General features: G+C 39.7%; 1 protein-coding gene across 3 annotated transcripts in view; it reads right to left on the bottom strand.

The window, feature by feature from the left end:
• Positions 1–10994, bottom strand: part of P4HA1 (prolyl 4-hydroxylase subunit alpha 1) — an 89754-nt gene extending 78760 nt beyond the window's left edge. Inside the window, exon 1 of one of the 3 annotated variants that reach the window (XM_081248483.1) lies at positions 10843–10994. The gene's annotated coding sequence lies outside the window, so the exon portion shown is untranslated. Of the gene's footprint in view, positions 1–10229; positions 10757–10842 lie in introns of those variants that run through there. The other 2 variants (XM_081248482.1, XM_081248484.1) reach the window with 2 other exon arrangements.
• Positions 10995–12635: the final 1641 nt, after the last annotated feature.

Genomic DNA, 12635 nt, shown 5'->3' with positions numbered 1-12635 from the left:
ATTAAACACAAAGAAATCATATTAAAAGCAGCAAGGCAGGGCTTCCCTGGTGGCGCAGTGGTTGAGAGTCCGCCTGCCGATGCAGGGGACACGGGTTCGTGCCCCTATCCCGGAAGATCCCACATGCCGCGCAGCGGCTGGGCCCGCGAGCCATGGCCGCGGAGCCTGTGTGTCCGGAGCCTGTGCTCCGCAACGGGAGAGGCCACAGCAGTGAGAGGCCCGCGTACAGCAAAAAAAAAAAAAAAAAAAAAAAAAAAAAAAAAAAAAAGCAGCAAGGCAAGAACAACAAATAACACACAAGGGAATCCCCATCAGGATAACAGCTGATCTCTCAGCAGAAACTCTACAAGCCAGAAGGGAGTGGCAGGACATAATTAAAGTGATGAAGGAGAAAAACCTGCAACCAAGATTACTCTACCCAGCAAGGATCTCATTCAGATTTGATGGAGAAATTAAAACGTTTACAGACAAGCAAAAGCTGAGAGAGTTCAGCACCACCAAACCAGCTTTACAACAAATGCTAAAGGAACTTCTCTAGGCAAGAAACACAACAGAAGGAAAAGACCTACAATAACGAACCCAAAACAATTAAGAAAATGAGAATAGGAACATACATATCGATAATTACCTTAAATGTAAATGGACTAAATGCTCCCACCAAAAGATACAGATTGGCTGAATGGATACAAAAACAAGACCCATATATATGCTGTCTACAAGAGACCCACTTCAGACCTAGAGACACATACAGACTGAAAGTAAGGGGATGGAAAAAGATATTCCATGCAAATGGAAACCAAAAGAAAGCTGGAGTAGCAATTCTCATATCAGACAAAATAGACTTTAAGATAAAGACTACTAGAAGAGACAAAGAAGGACACTACATAATGATCAAGGGATTGATCCAAGAAGAAGATATAACAATTGTAAATATCTATGCACCAAACATAGGAGCACCTCAATACATAAGGCAAATACTAACAGCCATAAAGGGAGAAATCGACAGTAACACAATCATAGTAGGGGACTTTAACACCCCACTTTCACCAATGGACAGATCATGCAAAATGAAAATAAATAAGGAAACACAAGCTTTAAATGATACATTAAACAAGACGGACTTAATTGATATTTATAGGACATTCCATCCAAAAACAACAGAATACACATTTTTCTCAAGTGCTCATGGAACATTCTCCAGGATAGATCATATCTTGGGTCACAAATCAAGCCTTGGTAAATTTAAGAAAATTAAAATTGTATCAAGTATCTTTTCCGACCACAATGCTATGAGACTAGACATCAATTACAGGAAAAGAGCTGTAAAAAATACAAACACATGGAGGCTAAACAATACATTACTTAATAACGAAGTGATCACTGAAGAAATCAAAGGGGAAATTAAAAAATACCTAGAAACAAATGACAATGGAGACACGACGACCCAAAACCTATGGGATGCAGCAAAAGCAGTTCTAAGAGGGAAGTTTATAGCAATACAATCCCACCTTAAGAAACAGGAAACATCTTGAATAAACAACCTAACCTTGCACCTAAAGCAATTAGTGAAAGAAGAACAAAAACATCCCAAAGTTAGCAGAAGGAAAGAAATCATAAAAATCAGATCAGAAATAAATGAAAAAGAAATGAAGGAAACGATAGCAAAGATCAATAAAACTAAAAGCTGGTTCTTTGAGAAGATAAACAAAATTGATAAACCATTAGCCAGACTCATCAAGAAAAAAAGGGAGAAGACTCAAATCAATAGAATTAGAAATGAAAAAGGAGAAGTAACAACTGACACTGCAGAAATACAAAAGATCATGAGAGATTACTATAAGCAACTCTATGCCAATAAAATGGACAACCTGGAAGAAATGGACAAATTCTTAGAAATGCACAACCTGCCAAGACTGAATCAGGAAGAAATAGAAAATATGAACAGACCAATCACAAGCACTGAAATTGAAACTGTGATCAAAAATCTTCCAACAAACAAAAGCCCAGGACCAGATGGCTTCACAGGCGAATTCTATCAAGCATTTAGAGAAGAGCTAACACCTATCCTTCTGAAACTCTTCCAAAATATAGCAGAGGGAGGAACACTCCCAAACTCATTCTACGAGGCCACCATCACCTTGATACCAAAACCAGACAAGGATGTCACAAAGAAAGAAAACTACAGGCCAATATCCCTGATGAACATAGATGCAAAAATGCTCAACAAAATACTAGCAAACAGAATCCAACAGCACATTAAAAGGATCATACACCATGATCAAGTGGGGTTTATCCCAGGAATGCAAGGATTCTTCAATATATGCAAATCAATCAACGTGATACACCATATTAACAAATTGAAGGAGAAAAACCATATGATCATCTCAATAGATGCAGAGAAAGCTTTCGACAAAATTCAACACCCATTTATGATAAAAACCCTGCAGAAAGTAGGCATAGAGGGAACTTTCCTCAACATAATAAAGGCCATATATGACAAACCCACAGCCAGCATCGTCCTCAATGGTGAAAAACTGAAACCATTTCCACTAAGATCAGGAACAAGACAAGGTTGCCCACTCTCACCACTCTTATTCAACCTAGTTTTGGAAGTTTTAGCCACAGCAATCAGAGAAGAAAAGGAAATAAAAGGAATCCAAATTGGAAAAGAAGAAGTAAAGCTGTCACTGTTTGCAGATGACTGATACTATACATAGAGAATCCTAAAGATGCTACCAGAAAACTACTAGAGTTAATCAATGAATTTGGTAAAGTTGCAGGATACAAAATTAATGCACAGAAATCTCTGGCATTCCTATATACTAATGATGAAAAATCTGAAAGTGAAATCAAGGAAACACTCCCATTTACCATTGCAACAAAAAGAATAAAATATCTAGGAATAAACCTACCTAAGGAGACAAAAGCCCTGTATGCAGAAAATTATAAGACACTGATGAAAGAAATTAAAGATGATACAAATAGATGGAGAGATGTACCATGTTCTTGGATTGGAAGAATCAACATTGTGAAAATGACTCTACTACCCAAAGCAATCTACAGATTCAATGCAATCCCTATCAAACTACCACTGGCATTTTTCACAGAACTAGAACAAAAAATTTCACAATTTGTATGGAAACACAAAAGACCCCGAATAGCCAAAGCAATCTTGAGAAAGAAAAACGGAGCTGGAGGAATCAGGCTCCCTGACTTCAGACTATACTACAAAGCTACAGTAATCAAGACAGTATGGTACTGGCACAAAAACAGAAAGATAGATCAATGGAACAGGATAGAAAGCCCAGAGTTAAACCCACGGACATATGGTCACCTTATCTTTGATAAAGGAGGCAGGAATGTACAGTGGAGAAAGGACAGTCTCTTCAATAAGTGGTGCTGGGAAAACTGGATAGGGACATGTAAAAGTATGAGATTCGATCACTCCCTAACACCATACACAAAAATAAGCTCAAAATGGATTAAAGACCTAAATGTAAGGCCAGACACTATCAAACTCTTAGAGGAAAACATAGGCAGAACACTCTATGACATAAATCACAGCAAGATCCTTTTTGACCCACCTCCTAGAGAAATGGAAATAAAGACAAAAATAAACACATGGGACCTAATGAAACTTAAAAGCTTTTGCACAGCCAAGGAAACCATAAACAAGACCAAAAGACAACCCTCAGAATGGGATAAAATATTTGCAAATGAAGCAACTGACAAAGGATTAATCTCCAAAATTTATAAGCAGCTCATGCAGCTCAATAACAAAAAATCAAACAACCCAATCCAAAAATGGGCAGAAGACCTAAATAGACATTTCTCCACAGAAGATATACAGACTGCCAACAAACACATGAAAGGATGCTCAACATCTTTACTCATTAGAGAAATGCAAATCAAAACTACAATGAGATATCATCTCACACCAGTCAGAATGGCCATCATCAAAAAATCTAGAAACAATAAATGCTGGAGAGGGTGTGGAAAAAAGGGAACACTCTTGCACTGCTGGTGGGAATGTGAATTGGTACAGCCGCTATGGAGAACGGTATGGAGGTTCCTTAAAAAACTACAAATAGAACTACCATACGACCCAGCAATCCCACTACTGGGCATATACCCTGAGAAAACCATAATTCAAAAAGAGACATGTACCAAAATGTTCATAGCAGCCCTATTTACAATAGCCCGGAGATGGAAACAACCTAACTGTCCATCATCGGATGAATGGATAAAGAAGATGTGGCACATATATACAATGGAATATTACTCAGCCATAAAAAGAAATGAAATTGAGCTATTTGTAATGAGGTGGATAGACCTTAGAGTCTGTCATACAGAGTGAAGTAAGTCAGAAAGAGAAAGACAAATACTGTATGCTAACACATATATATGGAATTTAAGAAAAAAAAATGTCATGAAGAACATAGGGGTAAGACAGGAATAAAGACACAGACCTACTAGAGAATGGACTTGAGTATATGGCGAGGGGGAAGGGTAAGCTGTGACAAAGTGAAAGAGCGGCATGGACATATATACACTACCAAACGTAAGGTAGATAGCTAGTGGGAAGCAGCTGCATAGCACAGGGAGATCAGCTCGGTGCTTTGTGACCGCCTGGAGGGATGGGATAGGGAGGGTGGGAGGGAGACGCAAAAGGGAGGGGATATGGAAACATGTATATGTATAACTGATTAAATTTGTTATAAAGCAAAAAAAAAAAAACAAGCAAAAAAAAAAGATGGTACTTTAAAATTTTAATTTCTAAGTATTCATTGTTATTATAGAAAAATACAACTGATTGTTATATATTGACCTTCTGTCCTTCAACCTTGCAGAATTCACTTATTAGGGCTGGAGCTTTCTGAAAAATCTTCCCGATTTTCTGCAAAGACATTCTGTCCATGATTAGAGACAGTTCCTGCTCTTTGAAACACACTGTTAAAACAATGAAGACAAGCCACAATCTGGGAAGAAATATTTTCCTATAACATATGTTACTATTCCACTACTAGATATTTATGCAAGAGAAAAGAAAGTATATATTCCTCCAAAGACTTATATGCAAATTGTGAATGTTCATTGCAACTTTGTTTATAATAATTAAAAGCTGGAAACAACCCAAATGTCCATCAATTAGTACATGGAAAAAAAAAGTTCTGTGGTATATCCATACAATATAATACTACTCAACAATAAAAAGGAACAAACACATAACAACGTGGATGAATTCCAAAATAATTATGCTGAGTTTAAAAGCCGGACACCCTCCTCCCCCCTGCAAAAAGTACATACTATATGAGTCCATTTACAGAAAACTCTAAAAAATGCAAACAAATCTTAAGTGTCAGAAAAAGATCAATGGTTACCTGGGGATGAGGAAAGGGCAGGAAGGAGCGGGAGGGAGAGATTACAAAGAGTCATGAGGAAACTCTTGAGGGTGTTGAAAATGTTCCTTGAGTGTTGACAATCTCATGGGTATATACTTTTGTCAAAACTTACCAATTGCACACTGTAAATGTGTGCAGTTTACTGTATATCAATTATACCTCGACAAAGTTGTTACAGTAAACCAATTACTTTAATTTATTAGTAATCACCCTTATTATGTCATATGTTAGTGTTTTTATTTACCTATAAAACATTATCACTTGGTAGCTACGATTACTGTTCACAAATATCATTATTTAAGATTTTTTTATTCAAACAGTAAATTGAGATCTATTCTCAAAATACCTTTGAGGTTTAAAGACTAGTAAATTTGAGAGTATGCAAATTTGAGAATGTCTTCAAGCAACTTTTGAATATGAATAAAATCTTGTCTGGGTTTAAAAAAAGGGGGGAGGTTGTTAGAACAAGAGGGCAAGAACAAAGGCCATATGTATACAGCAAGTAATGCTTTGAGGACCTAAATTCAACAACTAGGTTTAAGAAGCACTAAAATAATTATTTACTGATCATTGTTTGAAAGAATCAGACCTGAAAATCCAGTTAATATAAGATTAGAGTGTAAGAGAAGTCTTGAGCCTACTTAAAACCAGTTAATCAATATTTACTAAACACTCTCAAATGAAACAATTAGGCATATAAATCTATGTAGCTGTCCTCTATTCTGTATGTTAATTCAAACATGTTGTTATAATGATTCTTCCAGCACAATGTTCAGAACATAGTAACAGATGCTAATACTTAATGATCACAATATTGAATCAAGGAAAACAACTTTTTCTCTCATTCTCTAAAACTAAACATACTTTGTACACAAATTTCCCTTTGTAACAGAAATTCTTAAAATTTTTCAGAAAACAGTTCATGGTTGAAAGTTTAAGAAATTATAAGGGCAATAGTGCGAGGTACTGAGGTGAAAAACCTTAAAAAATATAGATTCAGAAAAACAGAAAACAGATTAAAATAGACATCTGAAAATTAGTGATTAGTACTTTACAAGTTTCCATTTCTATTACTTACTCCCCAGAAACTTTACAAAAGCATCTTCTCCCAAAATTTTTACACACTTATAGAATCCATTTCTTCACTGCTATAGACATAACTGAAGATTCTTCCATTTGATGCTTCATCTCAATGTTCACTGTTGACTACTAATTTTTTTTTTTTTTTTTTGGCGGTACGCGGGCCTCTCACTGTTGTGGCCTCTCCCGTTGCGGAGCACAGGCTCCGACGTGCAGGCTCAGCGGCCACGGCTCACGGACCTAGCCGCTCCGCGGCATGTGGGATCTTCCCGGACCGGGGTACGAACCCGCGTCCCCTGCATCGGCAAGCGGACTCTCAACCACTGCGCCACCAGGGAAGCCCGACTACTAATTTTGACTACTAATTCTTGGGCAAATTACTTGACTTGGAATCTCAGTTTCTTTATTTGTAAAATGGGGATGATATAAAACCACCTCACAGAATTATTTTAAAGATTAAATTATATAATATTATGAAACAACACTTTATAAATTGTAAAGTGCTTTAGTTGTTATCAGGTTGATTAAAAAATCTTCTCAGAGCCCAATCCAATCCCCTAGAAAATTCACTTAGTGGGAAGAAAAAAGTACTGATATAAGAATTTTATTGTCATGTTATTTCTTTTCCTAAAAAAAAAAAAAGAGTACAGATAGAATGAAAACTGGTTAAAGTTTACTGTAGCTAAACAGGTAGATAAGATAAAGCACTAAATTACAGCCTTCTCTTCACACTACTTATAATGAAGAAATAGCTCAAATGCCCAACAAGAAAGGCTGAGTATATTACTTTGATGTATTATAATATCACTATTTAAGTGAAAAATATGTAAACCAAAACATGGACACATTTATATAAAACACTAAGCAGGCAGCGGAAGAAGTCCAAGACAGTACTCATTCACTGATGACAACTATGTAAGAAGCATGAATCTCTATACTGTATTTTTTGCCAATACACAACCAAATATACTAATAGTCATACTGAGCATCCAAAGCAACATCAGGAAAAGGAATGTTTTTCATTATATCAAGTTCAAAACCGCTGGAGTAACCTTAATGAAGTCCTTTGAGCGTCATTAGTTTTTATTGAGGCACAATATTTGGTTAGAGGAAAATTAATGAGAGGATACCTTTAATTTATACAAATAAATTTCACTGAGTAGAAACACAAATGAAACTTTAACTAATGAAGCTTTCACAAATACACATACACACCTTATTTGGCTTGTCTCTTACACATTCATTTTTTATACACACACACACCCATTATGTAATTAAAAGATTCAAGATCTCACTGTCAGAAGAGCAATAAAGTGTAATGCCAAGGGCCTGTGCAATTTACTTTTTCTTTACCTTAAAGTATTTTTCACTTTCAGAGTACAGCCAAAGACATGTTACAACATATAAGGGGTTGGGGTGAGGCCAATATGATGTACGATTGCCTAGGCAATTTAGCAATTCAACAATTCTCCAACCAACTTACTTTTGTTAAAAAACTCTTTTAGCAAAAGTTTATTAGGGTCATCTATATAGTCAAGTCCAGTCAGACTTACAAGCCCAGCTCAATTTTCAAAAATATTCAAGAAACCCTGCCTCAAGATACCTAGATGCCCTTACTCCATACCTTTTACTTTTTGGTTCTTGTAGCGTTAGGGTTTTGCAGTTTATAGATGCACTTGTGGAGGGAGAGAGTATCTGTAAATGGTAATTAAAATTCCACACAGGTATGTATACTTGCATTTTCAGACCCAGGGTCCACACCTTCTATCAGATTCTCAATGGATTTCATGACCTCAAAATAGGTTGAGAACTACTACTATGTATCTCATAGGGACACTTTTCAAATCTAAGAGATGTAATTACATTCCTCCCAGTTAATAACTGCTAAGTAAAATAAGGCATTCCTTCCACAGGAGTGAAGGCTCACAAGCTTTATGGCTGCATCCCTGGAATAAAAGCAGGAGCTTGAACATATTTGCCCTATGAAAGATACTGCTTGTCAGTATACAACCCACTCTGCACTATTAGAAAAGGTTAACATCTCCTTACCAAAAAGCCAAGATTCCCCTGCAACAACCTGGACTACCCTGGTAATACAAAGTTTTCCTTTTTCAATAGTCTTTTATACTGTCTAAATTTTTCTGCAATAAATTAAAGTTGTACACATTTTTTCATCTTTTTTTGTTACTATTTTAGTTACCAAAATACAAAATGGCCAATAAAATTATCCACTTACCAAAATCCTTGATTTTCAGTACTTCAAAATAAAACTCATTTTAAGATATCAAAGCATTATTCACCTGAAGACACAGAGTAGTCCTTTTCCTAGTAACTATGTTAAATCTGTAAGAATCATTTGTGGGCTTCCCTGGTGGCGCAGTGGTTAAGAATCCGCCTGCCACTGCAGGCGACACGGGTTTGAGCCCTGGTCTGGGAAGATCCCACATGCCGCGGAGCAACAAAGCCCGTGAGCCACAACTACTGAAACCTGAGCGCCTAGAGCCCGTGCTCCACAGCAAGAGAAGCCACCGCAATGAGAAGCCCACGCACCGCAACGAAGAGTAGCCCCCGCTCGCCGCAACTAGAGAAAAGCCCGCGCACAGCAACGAAGACCCAAGGCAGCCAAAAATAAATAAATAAATAAAATAAAATAGATTAAAAAAAAAAAAAGAGTCATCTGCCATCAGCCATCTAAAATATTGGCAGGACTTAAAGCATAATGTACCAAAACCAAAACTGACATGACTTTCAAAGGTAAGTGATGAAACCTATGCTTCCCACAGAAAGAAAAGATAAAATTTGAAGTTCATCGTTAAGATTTAGAAATCATATTCACAGGCTAAAAGTCAAAGTTAAAGAAAAATCTCTGAATGTCTAAATTTTAAATCAAGGCAAAAAACCTTATTCACGGTTGTTCACTTTCAGCTTCTTAAATATTTCCTCCTTAACGTATCCATTTTTTTCCATAGATACTTGATCAGAAAAATCCCTTCTAAATGTTTTATAAATTAAATTCCAGTGTTCCTGCTATGAGGACTGAATATTTCATCAGATTATTTTAGGAAAAGACTAGCCTCATTCATAAGCTACATCTAAATCTAAAAAGGGAAATACGTTTCTTCCCCGAACCTACAAAAAAAAAAAAGGCAAAAGTTGATGAAAGAACACTGCTGCCACGTCTTTTCCCTTCCCCCACTCAGTAGTGGCTATTTCATCCCTTCAGAGTGCATTCCAAGGGAAAGTCCATAGCTCTCAGAGAAACCAGCAACAGTTAAGTCGAAATTGGCAAGCCGCTTTGGCCTTTTCGATCAATTCCTAAAAGGAGATCTAGTTTCTTCATCCCTTTCTTAAAGCAAACAGTGCAAAATTCCAAGTCTTCACCACTCTACCCGGAACGCCTAAATTGTTAGTGTCTAAAAACTGACTGTATTTAATACAATCGATTATTTAGGAGAAATGGTCCCATACTTATGGAACCATTCTTCCTCCCCCTTAAAACATACAGCTGGGGGCCATCCACGTAACTCAAAGTTCTCACATAGTCAAAGAATTCCATTTACTGATGTGGACTTTTAAAAGCAGCAAACTTGGTGGAGAGAAAGAGAGGGGGAGGGGAGAAGCTCATGTGCCTTTAAAAATTTTATGTGGCAGAAGAAGGAAGGAAGAAAACTAGCTTCCCAGTTGACTGGAGGATCTGACAGCCGACTTCCTCAACCCAGCCGCCCGAAACTCGCCGCCCGGGGCTACCTCCAGCTGCTCCGGCAGCACCGCTGCGCGCAACAGATGAGTAAAGCCTGAACTTCCGCGGGTAGGTCCTCTTCCCAGACCCCACGACTCTTCGGCAGGATAAAAATGCCCGAGCGCTTCCCCGTCAGCTATAAGCTTTAAAAACCGCTCTCCATTGCCACACGCTAACCATCTGCTGCTGTGGAGGCCGAAAACCCTCGCGTACTCCTCGGCTTTTTAGGCAGGACCAGGTAGGAGAGGAGCTCGGAAAACTCAACAGGGTGATTCCTCCCCAGGAAGGAATATTCAAGAAAGTGCTGGTCCCCGGGGCGGAGACTGATGCTGCCGCAGCCCCAACGGTCGGGGGCGCCAACCTGAGAGGCGGTGGGAAGAGGAGCACGGAGGAGGGCTGAAGGGCCTCTGGGGTACCCAGGAGACGCGGGGCGCAGGGCGAGGGGCCGAGTCTCCAGGGGAGAAGGTACTGAGCCAGTAGTAGTAAACTGGGGGAGCCTCCCCCTGCCACCGAGCCATACCACGAGAGGGGGCAGGGACCAGACCACCATAGCCATCCGAGAAGGGCCACGGCTGCCCAAGGATTTAAGCCTCAGTCCCCAAGGTCGGAGGAGCGTCTCACCTGGGAAGTGGCACGGGAGGGCTGCGCGTTCTTCAGTCCCCGGTCGCCTGCGCTCGGCCGGCTACCTAATCCCTTCCCTCAGCCCGTTGGCGGCGCGACTGGGCAGCAGAGGGAGCCAGTTAGCCCTTTTATAACCTCCAGGCTGCGACGGCTGCGCTGAGGAGGAGGCGACTGCAACCCTCGCTACGTGAGCTCGATCACACCAGCGTCCCGGCGTCTGCGCAGGCGCCCAGCCCGGGCCCTCTCCGCCCCTACCCGCGGCCCACGCCCCACGCCCAGGACTCCTCACCAGCTGGTGGAGTCTGAGGCCCAGGGGAGGGGCCGGCGGTCGCGCCTGGGATGTAACGCGCCTGCGCGGGGTTCTCGCCACGCCACCGTCACCGTGGTTACCTCGGATTTGCCCCGCTTCTTTCAACAGGTTGTTTAGCGCCTGAATTTCGGGATCAGCCCCTGTCAGGCCTGAACGACGAAACCACCAGCGAGGAAATATCTTAAATTTGAGAAGAGGAACATGGAAGCGTAGGAAATAAAGCAGAAAAAAAGTATCGGGTGGAAAATAACACTACATCCTGTATTGATATCTCAGCTGTCTTGGCCCTGAGGCTTTTTGCTTTACTAACCTCCCTCTCTCACCTACACTCTTTTTATGTGAATCTCGCTGTATCGCCCATTTTTATATTTTAATCAGTAGATAATAGACTGCACGCTCCAGAGGTTTTCTGGGTTCAATTTACGGCTCAGTCCCATAAAACTTTGGGCATTAACCTCTCCGTATGTCAGTTTCCTCATCTGCAAAATGAAAATGACGGTAGGTACCTCACAGTACCTACCTCATTGTTGTGAGAATTAAATGAGATAATGTATGTAAAGCACTTAACCCATGCCTAGCACACAGAAAGGGCTTGGTAAGCATTAGATGGTGTTGTAGCATATAAGGAACCCAGTGTTGTGTTTAGTCTAATATTTGCCTTAATCATTATAATCCTGAAAGAAGAAAGCCTTACTATCAGGGAGCAGACAGTGTAGGAGATATTTTTTCCCTTGTCAGCGAAGGAGAAGAAAGACTTCTCTAAGACTTGTTAGTCATTAAAATGTTATAAGTCATAATTCTAGTTATTACTTTAAAATGTATATCTCAGAAGTAACTAAATTTCCTTGTCAATTGAATTATTATGAACTTTCATCAAATCTTTAGCCGTGGTCATTTTTAAGTCTTTTGTCATTTACAGACAGTTCTGGGTGTACTCTGATGCTTTTGCAAAAATGTTCCTATAAAAGGGTTTCATCTTCAAGGAATTCATGGAAAAGGCTCTGACAAGTACAGGTTTCTGGTAACTGACTATACTGCTGAACTGAATGTATAAGCATTTTCAGAACTCTAATGGAAAACTGATGAATTCATAAAAGTGCTAACAAAAGATCAAGATAAAAAATTAATTACATGGGACTGAATGAACTGATGAGGATGATTATAATTTTTGTGACTTTCTGTTTGAATAATAAAAATAAAATACAGTGTGGGGCTTCCCTGGTGGCACAGTAGTTGGGAGTCTGCCTGCCAATGCGGGGGACGCGGGTTCAAGCCCTGGTCTGGGAGGATCCCACATGCCGCGGAGCAACTAGGCCCGTGAGCCACAACTACTGAGCCTGTGCGTCTGGAGCCTGTGCTCCGCAACGGGAGAGGCCACGACAGTGAGAGGCCCGCGCACCGCGATGAAGAGTGGCCACCACTCGCTGCAACTGGAGAAAGCCCTTGCACAGAAACAAAGACCCAACACAGCCAAAAATATAAA

Source organism: Mesoplodon bidens (genome assembly GCF_964165515.1).
Source record: "Mesoplodon bidens genome assembly, chromosome: 1".
Lineage (NCBI taxonomy): Eukaryota > Metazoa > Chordata > Mammalia > Artiodactyla > Ziphiidae > Mesoplodon > Mesoplodon bidens.
Note: the sequence above shows the minus strand (reverse complement) of the source record. Positions and strands in the feature narration are given on the sequence as shown.